The sequence below is a fragment of the Mytilus trossulus genome, chromosome 9, assembly GCF_036588685.1.
Source record: "Mytilus trossulus isolate FHL-02 chromosome 9, PNRI_Mtr1.1.1.hap1, whole genome shotgun sequence".
Lineage (NCBI taxonomy): Eukaryota > Metazoa > Mollusca > Bivalvia > Mytilida > Mytilidae > Mytilus > Mytilus trossulus.
The window spans coordinates 2043546-2061734 of NC_086381.1; the positions used below are offsets into that span (position 1 = coordinate 2043546).

Consider the following 18189-nt stretch of genomic DNA (forward strand, 5'->3'; position numbering starts at 1 on the left):
GATGGCACTTTATTTACGGATAGTAACGATCTAATGAATATATGGTATGACCATTTTCAAAACGTTTTTTCGCAATCTGTGTACAGTGAACCAGACCGTGAAACCTACATATCAGACCGCGTATCAACCATTCGTGAAACAAATAGAACTCTCAACGAGAAGGATGATTTACAATTTAGTTACTCTGATGTCATTAACATTTGTTCGCATTTGAAAAACAACAAGGCGTGTGGCCATGATCGTATCGCATATGAACACATCAAATACGGAGGAAAATTACTCTTGAAACATCTACATCATTTGTTCAACATGATAATACAATGCGGATATATACCTGGTGAGTGGCGAAAAAGCATTATTTTCCTCCTTTTTAAGGGTGGAAAAAAACCTCGCACTGATACAAACTCATATCGTGGGATATCTCTAGTGCCAAGTATCGCTAAAATATTTGAAAAACTGCTTGAGAACGAACTTACAAAATTGAGACCCGATTTTCCGAATCACCAGCAAGTTGCTTATCAAAAACAACTGAGTAGCATGAATGCATCATACAATTTACAAGAAGTTAAATTTCATCACATTGAAAAAGGCGGACCCGTCAAAATCGTTCTATTAGACAGTACTAAGGCGTTTGACACTGTCCCACACGACGGCTTGCGCATCAAATTGTACGAATATGGCATTCCCGCAAAATTATGGTGTCTTCTTGATAATATGTATTCTGATCTCACGAGTGCGATATTCTCTGGTGGAAAGTTGTCAAATTGGTTCAAGTTGCATCGTGGTGTTAGGCAAGGAAGTGTACTTTCAGCAAAACTGTACTTAATTTTTATCAACGACCTCATTGACAAATTAGAGTCCAGCCAACAAGGTGCTTTTATACATGACCTCAACGCCAGCACGCCTGTTCAAGCTGACGATATTTCAATAATCGCAACTGATCGCCAATCTTCACAAGTTATGGTAAAAATTTGCGAAGAGTACAGCATCCGTTGGAGCTTTTCGTTCTCAGCAGGAAAAAGTCAGCTCTTACATTTTGGTAAACCTACAACTGGAACCGATGTGCTTCTATATAATGAACCAATATCGACAGTTAAGATGGCGAAACATTGTGGAATTAATCTGTATACGTGCCTTAAGACGATGGATCGTACAATAGACGTTTGCAGAACACTGCGTGCAACCGTCATATCTTTAATCCGTCTAGGTGTTCATCCAGCTATTTTAAACCCTATTGTTTGTTCAAAATTCGTAAAACAAGTGTGTTATCCGAAGGCGTTGTACGGATGTGAACTATGGGGCAAACTTACTTCTACTGAATGGTTAATGTTGGAAAGAACTCAGCACTACATTTGCAAAAACATTCAAGGTTTACCACGGCGCACACGAAGTGATATGTGCCTTCCGATGATCGGTTGGTTTAGCATTGAAAGTTATGTGGACGAAAAGAAACTTTATTTCCTAGGACGGATATGTAATCTTCCGTGCGAAAGTATATCTTTCCGTATATTAATTCGTAGAGTTAACGACTTTAAATACAACGACGGAAGCTATTCAAATTTGGGATTTACTGTTGATATAATAAACATCTTGAGGAAGTATGAGTTATCATCATATTTTAACGATTTCTGTGAAACCGGACTTTTTCCAACACCTCTAATATGGAAGCGCATTGTCAAAACTGCAGTGGCCGCTTTCGAAATTGTTAATTGGACAAGACGTATTAACATTGATGATGATTTTGTCGCTTTTAAAATGATCAAAAAAGATTATACACCTCACCCTGCATGGACTATAGCATTGAAGCGTCCTAACCTAAGAAAACAAGCACACTTCTTGATTTCTGTCTGCTGTATAGTAAAAGACAATTACAATAGGCAATACATTCTATGTGACAGATGTGGTAAAATGTTTTTAGATCCAATAGTTCACACTATTTCTTCGTGTGACTATCTTGACGAAACACGTGAGAACTTTTGGTGTGAAATTATAAACATCGATCCAATTACTTTTAGTATCTTCCTATCAAACATGTCGGATGAAGAACTATTTTATTATTTACTTTCTTGTAATTCGGACAATTTTCTACTAGAAACCGACCAACTAGAGACATTCCAAGCTATATGCGTTCGATATATCCATAAATTTGGGACTTTACTACAATATTAATATAACTGTAATATCCGCTACTGACAATTTACTCACTTCAACTGATCATGACATTTTCTGATTTAATTTAATTGTTTATTTTGTTCAATTGTTTAATTATTGTTTTTATCATGTTCATTATTTTCACTCTCCTCCTGGAGGCAATAAAGAATATATATATATATATCGTTTTTTCAAGATTTGTATAGTAACTGGTTTAATCAAGTCGCCTTGATGAAATTTGAATTGCGAAACGCTAATTAATAAACTATCTATCTATCGGTATGCGCCGTTATTTGGGATACGTCACGGATGACCGATGGTCATATTTAATACGATATACCAATCATCATTTGAATTTGTCAATTGGTCTTTAATTAATAATTAGGACTAATTGGTGATGGCAGAGAATATATCGCTGGTGATGGTTTAAAACAGAAAGAAGTAAACTTTGCAAAAAAAAAGGTTTCCTTGGAAAAAATTATGAAATTATATGAATATGCTAAATATTTTTGTTCTTTCCGAAATAATAATTAAAGACGTTTAGAAATAACAAATTTTCACAGTTGGGAGATTTTCAATTCAAGTTATTTCATTTTGAAAACGTTGAAAAATATAGATCTTATTCGATGTACAATGTCATCAGCTTGGAGATCAACTTGTGAAACCCTGCTTAATGAAGGTTTGTCTACTTTCGTCTTTTTATATTGCCAAACATTCTATAATCAAGGATTTGTACAAGGCCTTGTTATAAAATAATGAATCGTATCGCCAATATCACCAAAATTACACAAAGAACAGATACAATATTCTCCTAAAAAGTTTGGCATCTAACAATTCAAAAAGAAATGTTGAGTCGAAACTGAGGTACCAAATCTATAAAAAGAATCACTACTTTGGTCGAAATTAAACTGTATCTATATTCTTTTTTCAAAACTCCTTCAACATTATCTATAGAGAGCTTACATATGCAAATCTTTTTTAGAAGTATGTGAGCGTAAATAAAATTTGTTTATTACCCCCGCCCCCTATTTTTCCTTCTATAAAATTTAATTGTAAACGATTTTCTTTCTTAATTTGTGCTGAGACTAGTCACTACTATAACACATGTGTTATAGTAGTCTCAGATTTGTGTTTGCTCATTAACTGGGGTTCAGCATGCTGTAAAAAAAAATGTCTCCTTGTGTATAAGTTATTGATAAAAAAAAATTTGAATCCTCCAGAAGAATAACGGTACGTCTAAACACCGCTTGAAGGGCCTCCTGATTGCACTCATGACATACGAAGTGCACTCAGGTCCTTTATAGTCATCGCATGTACAGGATGGATGCATGTATTCGTTATACGCTTCTTATTTTAGAGTTAAATTTGGTAGAATTTGAACTTAGATAGATATGTTAATTCTTATAAAAATAATGAGGGCACGTGTCACTGATTACACAACTACTGAGCCATGAATTATCCAATCAACAAAATTGATTGGATTATCTTTATTGTTGTTTATAGATTGTGTTGTTAGTACAGTGTGACCATGCGGGAAGTAATATTGTGACGTTTAAAATGAATATCACGAGGTTTTAAGATTTTCGTATTTGATTAAAATTTCGTTCCATAAATTTTTAAGTTTTATTCTTAATTTTGTTATCCTGTCCTGGACTCGCAGTAATTAATTCTTTGCACGAGTTTGAAAAGGGAAATAAATGTTCATACTTTTAAAGAATTTATATTAATTAAAGACTTGTATATGGAATCCGTTCTTAACTGTAAAAGCCGTACTTTTCAAACAATCAAACTCATATACATGTAGTTAGATGTTATTTCTCATTTTTATGGAACTTGTCCAGGAATCTAATTTTTGAGTTATACGAATGTTTTAAGAAATCCGCATTTATTAAGGTTTTTTTCTCTAATTAAAGTCGTGTTGTCCAGTTTCAGTAGCCTGAAACGAATTTCAATGTGAAAATAAAGTTTGAAAATGAACTTTTCACCGTTTTCGTCTCCGTTATTTTGAAAATTATGATATTTTGGGTATAATTATTTCTAAACAATATGTAAGTTAGATTGTAGTAAGATTCTAAATTTAATTTGAAAAAATGATTTTTGTTACAGCGAGAAAGACTATCGCGAGGACAGTTTATTGACACGAAATCCGTTCAAGCCACGACTAAGTTTTCGTATAATGGTTTGTTGAGAATAAAGATATACAAATTCAATAAAATTTGATATTCATTCAACATTGTGTTTGTTGAAAAACTTGATTTAGAGAGAGAGAAAAGAATCACACTGAAAAACAAAAATCGAACTTGTTACAGAAAAAACGCAACTATATATAAAATAATTATCTTTATTCGTGAACTACAAAACACAACAAATATATTTACCCGTCATCATGAAAAAGTACATCGAATGTGACATTTTATTTTTTCTATATGCAAATTCATGTTAAAGGTAAAACTGAACTAATAATACAATTCCTAAAAAAACAATAAATATAATCCAATTAATTTTGTTGATTGGATAGTTCATGGCTCAGTAGTTGTGTAATAAGTGACACGTGCCCTCATTATTTTATAAGAATTAGCATATCTATCTAAGTTCGATTCAGGCGCGGATCCAGAGGGGGGTTCTGGGGGTTGGACCCCCCTTTTTTGGCCGATCAATGCATTAGAATGGGGACATGTAGTTGAACCTCCCCTTTTGTCCTGGGTTAGGACCCCCCTTTTTAAAATGGCTAGATCCGCCCCTGCGATTTCAAATTCTTCCAAAATTTAATTCTAAAATAAGAAGCGTATAACGAATATAAACATACATCATGTGTGCAGATACGATGACGGTAATGGGTCCTGAGTGCACTCAGGAGGTCCTGAGCTGTTGTTTAGACGTACCCGAAGAATAAATCATTTCCTGAACCGAAAATACATTTATCTGTAATTAATAATTCATCTGGGGTCCGATAAAACGTATTCTCGATGTTGAGGTATTGACGATATACAATCACATTTATCAATATACAGCAAGTAAGTAATTTGGTGTTGAATGCCAGTAGATCAGAATTTGTTAATTGAACTTTACCTGTTTAAGGGGCACTAGCTGCCAAATTCATGTTCTTCATCGATTTTAATAAAATTCACATAACGTGTATATAGTGTTGAATTGTTAATTAAAATGTTACGCACAATCTTGGCTGATATGCATAAAACCATTATATTTCATGACACTGCATGAAAAGGAAATTGACTTATCGTATAATACCAGAACCAGAGACATATATATATTGTATCTAATATCTCTGCCAGAACTGAAAAATAAACTACATAGTCCACATAAGAGGGTATGGATGTGAATTAACAGAATAGAGAACAAAGGACAAAGAAAAAAAAAAGGATAAAGAATAGTGAAAGAAAGAGAATAATGGAAAAAAAGTGTAAGTTATTAAAAATATAACTAAAAAAAAGAAGACAGAAAAAAGACACCCCTTCCGAGACGAGCCTTACATGCACTGTTATTTGACGCTGCCGAGTTATTTTGAAATTAAGACATGTATTAGTAGTCAGCCCGTAAAGCCTCTTTCACCAATTTGAGGATTACCAAAGGTTAATTTTACGGCGGCTCATTTATTTTGCCTTAGAAATAAACATAATTGACAAGTTTCTTTCCCCTGCATTCTCGATCCCACATGTAAATAGCACGGTGATTTCAAATAAGACATTGATACATTACAACACTTGCCGTCAGTATTTGAATATATTGATTAAGAAGGTATAGAAGATTAATGCACGCACAATATTATCCACCACTGGCCTAAATAGTTAGTCCGCAAACAACGAGCTCATAAAAACCTAGCACTTTGTCTTTGAACACAGCCACTATCCATTTCTACCCATAGAAAACTTTTGCTATTCATTTATCAAAAATGAAATATGTTGATATTAATGGTATATAAGAATTATTGGGGAATTCAAACCATTCCTTTTATAAGTGATAAAACTAAATTTATATCAGGGTGATTGAAATGAGGGAAAAAAAGGGGGGACCAGGAGTTCAGGGCCCCCTGTTTGGGAAAAAAAAATTGGTTGATTATACATGGAATCACTGATGCATGTCAGGAGCAGGCCCCTCTTAGGCAGTCGGTGGGCCCCCACTTATGAAAAATTCTGGATCCCACCACTGTGGTCTTCAGTTGTATTATCTTTTAAAAAAAATTACACCTGTATAGTGAGGGGTGATAGGACCTTCATCGGGACTCCGGGATTGGGTGTTTTTAAGGTCGGGATTTTGGGATCCGGGAATTCTTTATTCGAATTTTGGGACTTTGGAATTATGTTGTTTTTAAGCTGGGATTTCGGGATTAGGAGCCCCCCTACCCTCCCTCTTTAGTGTATATTCTAAAGTGTAAATCAAGGGAAAATAATGTTAACTATCTGTGCATTGGGAACTATTAAAAGGTATTTTGGGGGGAAGAAAGAAGGGAGGGTGAGTCCATGGCAGGTAATCCCCACCCGGGTGACCCCCTTCAATTTGAGAGTATGCTATTATCTTGTCAACGGTCCAGATCCCCACCCCTAAACCATATATATTCTTGAATGGGACGATAAAACAAATCAAATGAAATTAAAAGGAAGTGTTTGGGGTTACCCCACCCTGTTCAATTTGATAATGTGCTATTATCTTGTGAACGATCCAGTTCCCCACCCCTAAACCATATATATTCTTGTGGGGGGCAATAAAATTAATAAAATAAAATAAAAGGGAAGTCCGTCCCCCTCTAGTAAGTAGTTTGAAAACTTGTAAACGGTCAAGATCCCCACCCCTAAACCATATATATATATTCTTGTATAGAACAATAAAACAAATAAAATGAAATATAGGGAGAGTCCATGGGGGTCATCCCCACCCCCACATGTTTGAGAAACTTTTAAATAGTTGAGATCCCCAGTGGGTAGGTTAAAAAATTCGGGATTCCTGTTTCCCACCCTAAAACCATATATATATTCTTGTATGAGACAATAAAATAAACCAAATGAATATAGGACCATCCCCTTTGTCTTGGGTTGGGAATCCCCCTTTTTAAAATGGCTGGATCCGCCCTGGCATACCATCTAGCTAGCTATAAAGGCTTTAATAATAAGAAATCAAACAAGGAAATTAACAGTGTAGGCAACTGTTTTGAATTAAAAAAAAAAACCTTTTACATATATATATACGATAACAATGTTAGATTTTTTGTGCATTTATTTTTGCTTACCGTTTTTTCAATAATGGACAAAATTGCATGATTGAATATTGTAATTTAAGAAAAATCAGCATACATGTTATAAAATGGGAAGTGGAAACTGGGAATTTGACAAAGAGACAACAACCCAATCAAAGAGCAGACAACGGCCGAAGGTCACCTATAGGTCTTCAATGCAGTGAGAAATTTTCGGCACTGGTCTTCAGCTCATAAATATGTATCAGAAATGAAAATGAGATACAGCTTTCAGTTGTATTAATAAAAACCTCACAATAAGTTCTGAATATCAGAATATACAGTATTGCAAGATTCTCTCAAAATGTACACATAGAGCTGAAAAACTGTAAAATTAATCATGCTTATTTAACATTAAAGTCCATGGAGTACATCTAAATACCGGTATGCATACTCTCGAAGAAAGGAATATAAGTATGCAATAGACATCAAGTTTTCAAAAATAAGAGTATCTATGCCATTAATTTACGACAAGATCTTCAATCAAGTAATAATTTCGGTTTGTTGTTTAAATATTTCGGAGGTTAGTATGACCTCTTTTTTGGTGATGATGTTTTCGTTTTAAAGTTGGGAACATTGTTTGTACCAACAAAAATAAAAACACAAAGTCAATCTAGAATTATGTTTTATCATTTTTTTATGTTTAGGTTGTCAGCAAGATGAAAAGGACAAGTATGCAGTTCAAAATTCAAAATGTGGATAAGCTGAGGTTCAAGGTCTTACCTTTGCAGATTTTCATATTTTGCATGAATGAATTCAAAGGTTATATGATGGACGGCAGAGAAAGAAAAAAACAACTTTTCAATTATCCTGCTCCTGGATAAATGTAAAACATCTTGTTTTTTGGTAAGTTTTATGCTCTGTTTTGATAGTGTAAGTGCATTCATCTGTCCAGTCTTTCCTCTAAATTGTAAGTATTTGGTGAGTGTTCGCCATGAATTTCAGTAAGTAACTTGTGGATTTACATGTATATATACTCAAAATTTAGTACAAATATTAATGGGATTTTAGCATGACATCCTGCTAAATACTTGTTAATCATGTTTATGTTCCAGAACATACAAGTATTTGGACTGTACACATACAGTCTGCCCAATTTTAAGAAATTGGTCAAGTTTATTAGAAACGAATGTACAGTACAGATCAACATAACTGAAATCTTTAATAGATTAATACAAAAAGTTTAATTGCAGTTTAAAAAATAAAAACACAGGTTTGGTCGAGCTGGTACCAGACAGTACAAGTATACTTAAATGGTCTGACTGTACACATATGGTGGGACTGTAAGTTCTGGACCGTAAACGTAAGATCCAAATACTGATATGGTCTGGAACATTTATACATGTCTTAAAATTAATATCAAGCACATTGGTGTTTTTGAACTTGGTATGATCTATATGTCAGTGGTGCAGGTTTTATTTGACCTTGATCTCATTTTCATGGTTTATTGATCAGTGTTTTTGTGATTTGGACTATTTTTCTTAAACTATAAGTAATAGGTCAACTATAAGTGTTGTATTGAAGCCTTGTTGGCTGTATATGTCTGCCTGGCATGGTTCATCTGACATTGACCTCATTCTCATGGTTCATTAGTCTTTATTCATTTATCTTGGTTAATGTTAAGTTTATGTGACAGTTGTGATAAAGCTTTATACTTAGGACTATCAACATATTATCAATGATTAGTAAAAGAAGGCGAGACATTTCAGCGTGTGCACTCTTCTTATTAAACACACATTAATATACATCATGTACATTAAACAGCAAAAAAAATATTGATGCAAGATGCCGTTCAATAATAACTTTTACTTTTTCATGTATAGGACAAGAACTATAGAAGATACAGAGAAATTATAAACAGCAATTTAAAATTTGCAGAAGCAAACTAAACCTAAATGGTAAGACCACTTTTATTTTTTTTTTTAAAGTTGTTGAACTTGAAGAATGATAATCATGATTACTATAAAAATTAAAAAGATGTGGTGTATTAAATATGAAAACTATCATTGCTTTAAGAAAGCAATTGTAGGCCTGTGACGACCTTCAATAATGAGAAAATCCATACCCTATAGTCAAAGTATGCAGCTATAAAAGACCCAAAGATGAAAAATTGAAACAATCCAAACTGTATAACTAATTGTTTAGTTTATTACAAAATAAATAACAAAAAATAAATATGACCGATATGAAACAACAACAACAACAACCACTAAATTTTAGTGTCAGACTAAACTTACAAAAACTACAGGCTCTGAACTTTGGACAGGCACAATAGGAATATGGCAACCAATGATGTTAATTTCCTTCAAACACAGACTGGACAAATGTAAATCAACTTTTTTTTTTGCGAATACTTTATTTTGCATTTAATACTTTCTAGTTAATACATCACAGCTAATCATTTTTCGCGAGGTTCAAGTTTACTTAATGTATTTTAATAAAGAAAGATACATATGAAAAACATTTATTGCTGTTTTCTCTCTCCATTTATAACATTTTATTTGTTTATTTTGTGTATTTATAGGTGATCAGACATCTTGGTTTTCATGATCAATAGGTCATTACTGAAGAGGAAACTTAAAGTTTAAATTTATTTACAAAGTGCATAATTGGATTAATTTGAACTGGAATGTGTGCTTTCCTGCAAAAAAGAAACAGGAAATTTCATCATTATCACATGATAATGCCCATAAACAAAATGGAGTTCTATCATAGATACACAAAAACACTATTGCATAAAAGCAACAACATATTATATATATATTAATCGAAAGAAAGGAGAATGCAGAACAAATACTATTTTGTTGTTGAAAAAGGAACACCAGTTTTATCCACTCATTTACATCGCTCCCTCATATCGAATATACGGAAGAAGATCTTGAAGAACAATTTGCAAAAATGTTTTCTCTTAGAATTGAAGGAAAATGTTAAGTGAATGGAATAATGTATTCACTGAATTCTTACGTAGTGGATTGAATAACTGTACACAAGTTGAAACAGAAGAAAATTTTAATTTAAAATAACACGAAAAGTGTTTATTGTATTATTTAATCTGCAAACATATTAACAAATTCTTTAGAACACCACAAATGGTATGACATTCAAATTGGTTGCTTATTAATGTATTGCATTGAAACAATTACAAAGAAAACAGAATCATTTGCTACAAAACAAAATTATAAATCAAAGTTAAATTTTATAAAAAGTATAAACAATACCTAGATCTAAACAGTCAGACTTTATCAATTTTCAATGTCATTAAAAAATGTTGAGTCAAACATTTATGAAAGTTTTGAATATCATTTGCATCAACTATACAGTCTTGTAATAATTATATATATTCATACTGTTTATATGTATATATGGTATAGTGAAGAAATGTTTAACAAGTAAAAATAAGGGAAAACATTTCCTTAAGGGTTAAAATTTCCTTAAGGGAAATTTGTTGTCTTGAAGGAAATCTTTTTCCCTTGAAAAAACAATTTCCCTTGAGGAAAAAAACAATTTCCCTTTGAGGAAAAATCTTTTTCCTTTATGGAAATTTGATTTCCCTTGAGGAAAACTACTTTTCCTTTAAGGAAATTGTTGAAAAAAGGGGCATAACTTTTTCAACAGTGGTGCTAGAGCCAAAAATTTTTAGGACAAATATCAGGGAACCAATACAACCAACTTCATTTTGACTTAACTTCAAAAATTAAGGTGAACAACTTTTGCTCTCAGCGGAATTGCAAACTTGTCCCCAAGACAAATCTGCTTTTCTGAGATGTTTTATAAGGTTCCAAAAATGTGTTATGCCCTACAGCTTTCCATCCAGCTAAGGCAGAAGTGTATTCTCTTTTATTCTCATATATCCAGTATTTGCAACAAATTGTAATTTTTATGAAGAAAAAAATTTAAATGGAAAATAATGTTCGTATTGTTCCCACATGTTCCCATGGGAAGAAAAATTGTTCCTATGTGAAAAAAAATTGTTCCCATGGAAAAACATATTGTTCCCATGGGAAGAAGATTTGTTCCCATGGGAAGAAGATTTGTTCCCATGGGAAGAAGATTTGTTCCCATGGGAAGAAGATTTGTTCCCATGGGAAGAAGATTTGTTCCCATGGGAAGAAAAATTGTTCCCATGGGAAGAATATTTGTTCCCATGGGAAGAATATTTGTTCCCATGGGAAGAATTAATTCCCATGGGAACTTTTTGTATTCATCTTTTCCCATGGGAACTTTAAAGTTCCTATGGGAACTCTAAACTTCCCATGGGAAAAGTAATTTTTCCCATGGGAACTTTCAATGTTCCCATGGGAAATTCTAATATTCCCATGGGAATTATCAAATTTCCCATGGGAAATGTACTTTTAATCAGCTGCAGTGACAAGAGTGACAACAGTGACAAGTTGGGACATATGGCATTTTTTTAATTTTTCAATAATCTATCACTGTGCAAATTTATTTTTTGATATCTTGTAAACCGACAAAGTCAGATTTGCCGATACCGGAATGGCAAATTTGTCCCGCACAGTGTTAAACGTTGACCTGATGGCATCTTGCCTGTTTTCAAATGTTTTAGGAAAGGAACTTTACCCGCTTTATATTTATACTTCAATACATCGGATAGAAAACGACCTTATGCAAATAAATATCAATACATATATCTGCTAACTTATTTTGGGTTGATTATTGACAATGCAAAGTCTCTAATATTTGACAATTTAGTTGTTATCAAACCCTACAAAATAGGTCCAAATTCATCTTTTATTTAATGTTTGAATGTTGCTAAATTCACCCAAGTCTAAACATGTTTATGAATACTAGAAATTATATTAGGTCGATTTCTATCCGACACCGCTCATATGTTCAATACATAGATGACATTCTTTTCTTTTTTATACAGGCAGTCATTCGGACTTTTTTCTTTTAGGAGAAATAGATAATCCAATGTTTAATCAAGACCACAACGGAATACATAGCCTCTCCAAATGGCCTGTTCAACATTTATATTCAAAGTCGAAACTTCAAGATGTTTATAAATTTATCTCAAAATCCCAAGAACTTTCAATTTCTAAAGAAGAATCAACGTTGCTGCGTGCTATAGCGGTGTTATCAACAGGTAAAGAAATTATTATATTGCTAATTAAAAGAAATAAGCGAACATACCAGATAGATAACGATGTGATCAGCGGTTATAATGTATCACACTATAAAAGCGAGGCAAAAAAAACCAAAAGTAAACATATTCAGTCGGAAACTGACTGGTTTACCAAATAAAATCAGACTAAAGACTGACCAACACGAACGCCTCAAAACTGGGAGTGATATCAGTTGTTTCGGAAGGGTTAACAGACCTGTTACGTTGAAAATTAATTCAGACTAAAACATAATATGAGACCCCTGACTTATTCATGTTTTTCATGTTATTTCAGATTGAAAAAGTAGAGTACATTGATCAATATATCACAACATCATTGCAGAATCTAATCCGAGTACTGTAAAAGAGGGACGACAGATACCAAAGACACAGTCACACTCATAAATCGAAAATAAACTGTCAACGCCATGGCTAAAAATGAAAAAGACAAACAAACAAACAATAGTACACATGACACAACATAGAAAACTAAAGAATAAACAACACGAACCCCACCAAAAACTAGGGATGATCTCAGGTGCTCCAGAAAGGTAAGCAGATCCTGCTCCATATGTGGCACCCGTCTTGTTGCTTATGATATAACAAATCCGGTAAATAGTCTAATTCGGTAGGTCACATTCATGCAAGGGAAGGGGATTGTAGTTACGACGTAAAGAACATATCCGATAACTTTTGTGAAACAGTAATTCCATAACGGTCAACCAACTCGTGATGGCGTCCGTAAAATTTACGAAGGGATGATTTCAACTTCACCATAAGAACTTTTGATTTAATAGTTTCCTTGTGAGCAGCAACCCTCTATCAAGAAAATCGTGATAGGAAATGCAAGCACGGGAATATCGTATCAATTAGGAGATATATACCCTGTATGCAGGTGCTGCTGGAAGTGATTTATTTGTTTTTTATTTTTATTATTGTGTATCACCTTTTCGTCAAATCAAGCTTTTTTTTTGTAATAGATCTTTATACGTTTTCATTATTTATTTTCCTTTGTTGAATAGACAGAGTTCATTTGTGTGATCCAGAAGAGGTAGAAAAAATGCAGTGGTTTTGTGTGAACTGTCTGAGGATGTTGACAACAAGATATTACATCAATCCCAATCAAAGACTGTGGCAGCTGTTGGATCGTATTACCTCTCTACGTACACTGTCACTTGACTTCTGACATTGTTACCTTGATGTAAAGACATTTTTCTGCTGATCCATATATTTTAAATGTCTCCATATCAATCAATCAATTAAATTCTATTTATATACATAAACGTTTTACAATAAAATATTTTTAACATTAGCATTACAATTATCCAATGCAATAGTATATATACCAACAATGTTTTCAAATATGAATCCTGAAGCGTCTAAGTAAATAATTATGAGGAGTTTTCCTTTCTCAGTAGATGCAATAATTTGTAATATATTTTGTTCAAACTTTCCCGTTCATAATCTAAAACATAAATGAGAAACTAAAATTCAGAGTCCCTCAGGTAATGTTGATTCTGGCTATCATTGATTCTTTTTATGTTTCTTTTCATCATATAGCTGATGTCGCTTCCTCATATTTATACATGATACCTAGTTTATAAATGGCTATATGGGTTTGAGCGTTTGGACGAACGCCATTTATAAAGTGTTATGTTCATTCCCTACAATATAAAATAGGCATTTGTTTCCTTAGTTTTCCTTATCATTTACCAAAATATTTTCGGTATATATTTATTTTCACTTCAAACAATTTCAAATCGAAAAAAAGATTTAGATACAAGAAGTAACTAATGACAGCAATAAATTACATGTTCCAAATCCAAAGCTAGCTAAGAGCCTTTACGATGAAGAAAGATGCAGTCAAATTCTTTGTGTTAAAAGAAAATTAACAAAAATACCGAGCTCTAAGGGAAATTCAAAACGGAAAGTCATTTATAAAATGGCAAAATCAAAAGCTCAAACTGTTCAAACTAATGGAAACAACTGTCATACTCCTGGTACAGGCATTTCCTTATGTAAAAATGGTGATCAAACCTGGTTTTATAGCTAACTAAACCCCACACTTGCCTAACAGTCGGATCAATTCCTTTAAATTGACGACAATATGTGAGCTAAACAAACAAGCATGTCTATTTTAACGAAATCTCAGACTAGTCAAAACAAAGAAATCGAATGTATTGCCAGTCCATTTTTAACGTTACAACATAGGCAATTTTTTCAAATAGAACCTCAATAAAATGTACACAATTCTATGGCTCATTTTCTTGAACATGCAAAATATATGCAATTTATATACAATATAACAATGAACAAGGCCTAGTGCACTTAATATTACCTATAAACAACGAGGGAACGTCACTTGTTTCTTATATTGTAAGGTAAAGACATTCTATAGATCAATTATATACACATATTATAACATGCACAATACAGTACTAGTTTCAGAGGAGATGACGTTGCTAACGTAAAATGCTATATTCGTGACGTCAAACTGTGACACATCGGGGAAATTGATGCATATTTATCATTGATTTAACTTGAAAATTAGTTAATGGACTCTTCGTTTTTAAAATGTCATTTGGTTTAAAAATGTATGAAGATCATTTGTATCAATTTTCATAGAAAAGGTCACTCATGGATGTTTTGTATTGGTATGAACAAATAGTACAAATTATAAGGATGACCAATAGGAGATAAAGGAATAAATATTATTTCGCGCCGTATTTTCAACATTCTGGGGGCCGCAAAAAGAGAAATAAATCTACTTACAATGAGTCAATATTTTTGTTCCGTTGTCTTGATTTCCCTCTTTATCTTTCAACATGTTTCATTTACCAATGATCTCAAATCAAAAGACCCTAGGGTTTTAACACTTTATGGTTTACCAATTACAATTACATTTACTTATTTTAAATACGTAAGGGGAAATAACTCTCAAATGCAATTTCAAGTTCGGTAAAAAATATTCAACCAAACTTCAAAACCAAATCTAAAAATATATATTGAAGTAATTTCTAAAGGTTTTAAGTTATAATGCAAGCCATGACATAATAATTCACCAGCAATATAAAGATTACGTTCATTAACCCTTTCGTATTTTTACATTTTGCAACACTTGAATATGTACAATCTTGTCTTTGAAAAAAACAAACTTTACTACAGATACATGCACATGTATTGATTTATTCTTGACAAACAATAAAAGTCAGTTGATATATTGTCACCTTTTTGTAGTACTCATGCGCCTGTGTGTGCCGAGGTTCATTTTGCAGCGAATAAAGAATAGAAACGTACAATTAAAAAATATGAAAATACTAATTATAAAGAATTTGTGAGTGACTTAAACAATATTGATTGGAATGAACGTTTTCATTCATGTGATAATATAAATGACATGTATTCATAATTTTTGAATATTTATTCAACTAATGTTACTAAATATATACCAACTAAAGTTGTTACTTTACTTCCAGCTGACAAACCGTTCATGAACTCTATTATCGGTAAGAAAATGAGACAAAGAAATATAATTCTTTACAAAGCTAAAAATACTAATAATTGTATTCATTTGCAAAAATTTAGAGAATTACGTAATGAGGTGCACGTGATTGATTTGGTTAAACAATCAAAAGAGAAATAAAAACAAAAAAATACAAATGAAATAACGTACAAAAATATACCCCAGGAAAGTGGTGGTTGATTGTAAAATCTATTTCTATATTATCAAAGTCTCGTCAACCTACACCTTTTCTGAAATTTGAAGGTCAAATATTTTCACATACAGTAAATACAATAACTTTGGAATGAATTATATACTAGGGCAAAAACTGCTTTGTTGATAAACCAGTTCAAATCTGTACTTTATAAAATATATAAACCAGAGATTCCTCCTAAATATTTTTGGTCAGGTATAAGATAATTTATTAAACAATGCAAGTAATTTAAATTCTCACTTGTTTTATGATCATTTTTATAGAAGAACCTTCATGTCCTAAATGTTTATATAAATTTGAAGACAATCATCATTATGTTTTTGAATGTCCATCATACACTTTTAATATGATTACGCTCTTTGATAAATTGTCGGCTTATGGAGTTGATATTGGGTTAAAGTTGATACTATTTGGTGATCAATCTATGAGTATTGGAGACAATGTGTAGATAGTTACCCTTCTGGAGCACCTGAGATCACCCCTAGTTTTTGGTGGGGTTCGTGTTGTTTATTCTTTAGTTTTCTATGTTGTGTCATGTGTACTATTGTTTGTCTGTTTGTCTTTTTCATTTTTAGCCATGGCGTTGTCAGTGTGTTTTAGACTTATGAGTTTGACTGTCCCATTAATATCTTTCGTCCCTGTTTTAAGGCTGTTCATAAATATATAAAAAAATCAGAAAGATTTGTTTACTGAAATGAAATTTATAGCCTAAAACCAAATTAACGTTTATTTTGTATGTCTGTATTTTAATTTATATTTAAGCTCCTAGACCCGAACCGGCTAAAATATAACTAAAATTAAAACAAAAGCTTAAAATCAAACTAATAAATGCACCTATGTCGTGTAATTGCAGTAATTCAGAATACATCTATGGCCCAATTTCCCATGTTATACCAGGAGACCTTAACATCGTTCGCGACCGAGAGTTAAAATCATTCCTCAGTAAAGGACCTAAATATCGTCCCCCGTCAACTATAAACTGGAATGAGTATCGTAATATCATCAACAACTCACTCCGTGCCTACTGTTTGAAATGGGTAAAACGGGAAAAAGCTAACAAAAAATCTTTGGACTCTTTTTTTAATTCAGTAATGAAGATAGTTGATATTCGAATGCAACATTTTAAAGAACATTTTACTCTTAACAAAAACTATAAAAACCCTATTTCGCGTATCAAAAACAAACTAACAGAACTAGCCAAGGAATTTGTGTTTGTCCCGGCTGATAAAGCTGCTAATAATATCATTATTGTTTGACGTAAATTTTATATAGAGGTTCTGCAAAAGGAAGTCACGAATTCACCAACATTCCAACTGACTTCATTTTCAGAAAACGGCATCTGTAACAAATATAAACTTTTAGCTACTTCTTTACAAGCAGAACCAAACACAATGAAAGTCCAAACTATGTACTGGCTTCCGAAGCTGCACAAAAAACCTTACACATATAGATTTATTTCATCTTCTAGCCATTGTTCAACTACTAAATTGTCTGTTTTACTTGCTAGTACACTTGGTACAATAAAAAACCTGATAATAAATTGTTCAAATAAGGCCTTTGAAAATAGTGGAATTAATTACTTTTGGAGTGTCAAAAACTCGTTGGAAGTACTTGATAAATTGCATGCATATATTGGTGTTTTTGAATCTGTTCAAAGTTTTGATTTTTCTACCCTATATACCACTTTGCCTCATATTCTTATTAAGAACAAATTCACATCCCTAATTAGCTGGGCATTTAAAAAGTCGGAATGCGAGTACATATGTTCAAACTCTTTTAGATCATTTTTTAGTAGCAATAAACAAAAGAACTGTGTCAATTGGACATGCTGTGATACTATTTATGCGCTTGAATTTTTACTTGATAACATTTTTGTTCGCTTTGGAGATTCCGTATATCGTCAAGTTATTGGAATTCCAATGGGGACTAACTGTGCACCACTTATTGCGGACCTG

At 32.6% G+C, this 18189-nt stretch overlaps 1 long non-coding RNA gene across 1 annotated transcript; it reads left to right on the top strand.

Moving 5' to 3' along the window:
* Window positions 1-5741: 5741 nt before the first annotated feature.
* On the top strand, window positions 5742-10560 carry LOC134683479 (uncharacterized). Its single transcript, XR_010101034.1, has 4 exons — window positions 5742-5907; window positions 8044-8242; window positions 9220-9294; window positions 9921-10560. It is a non-coding gene; the product is annotated as an uncharacterized LOC134683479 (long non-coding RNA).
* Window positions 10561-18189: the final 7629 nt, after the last annotated feature.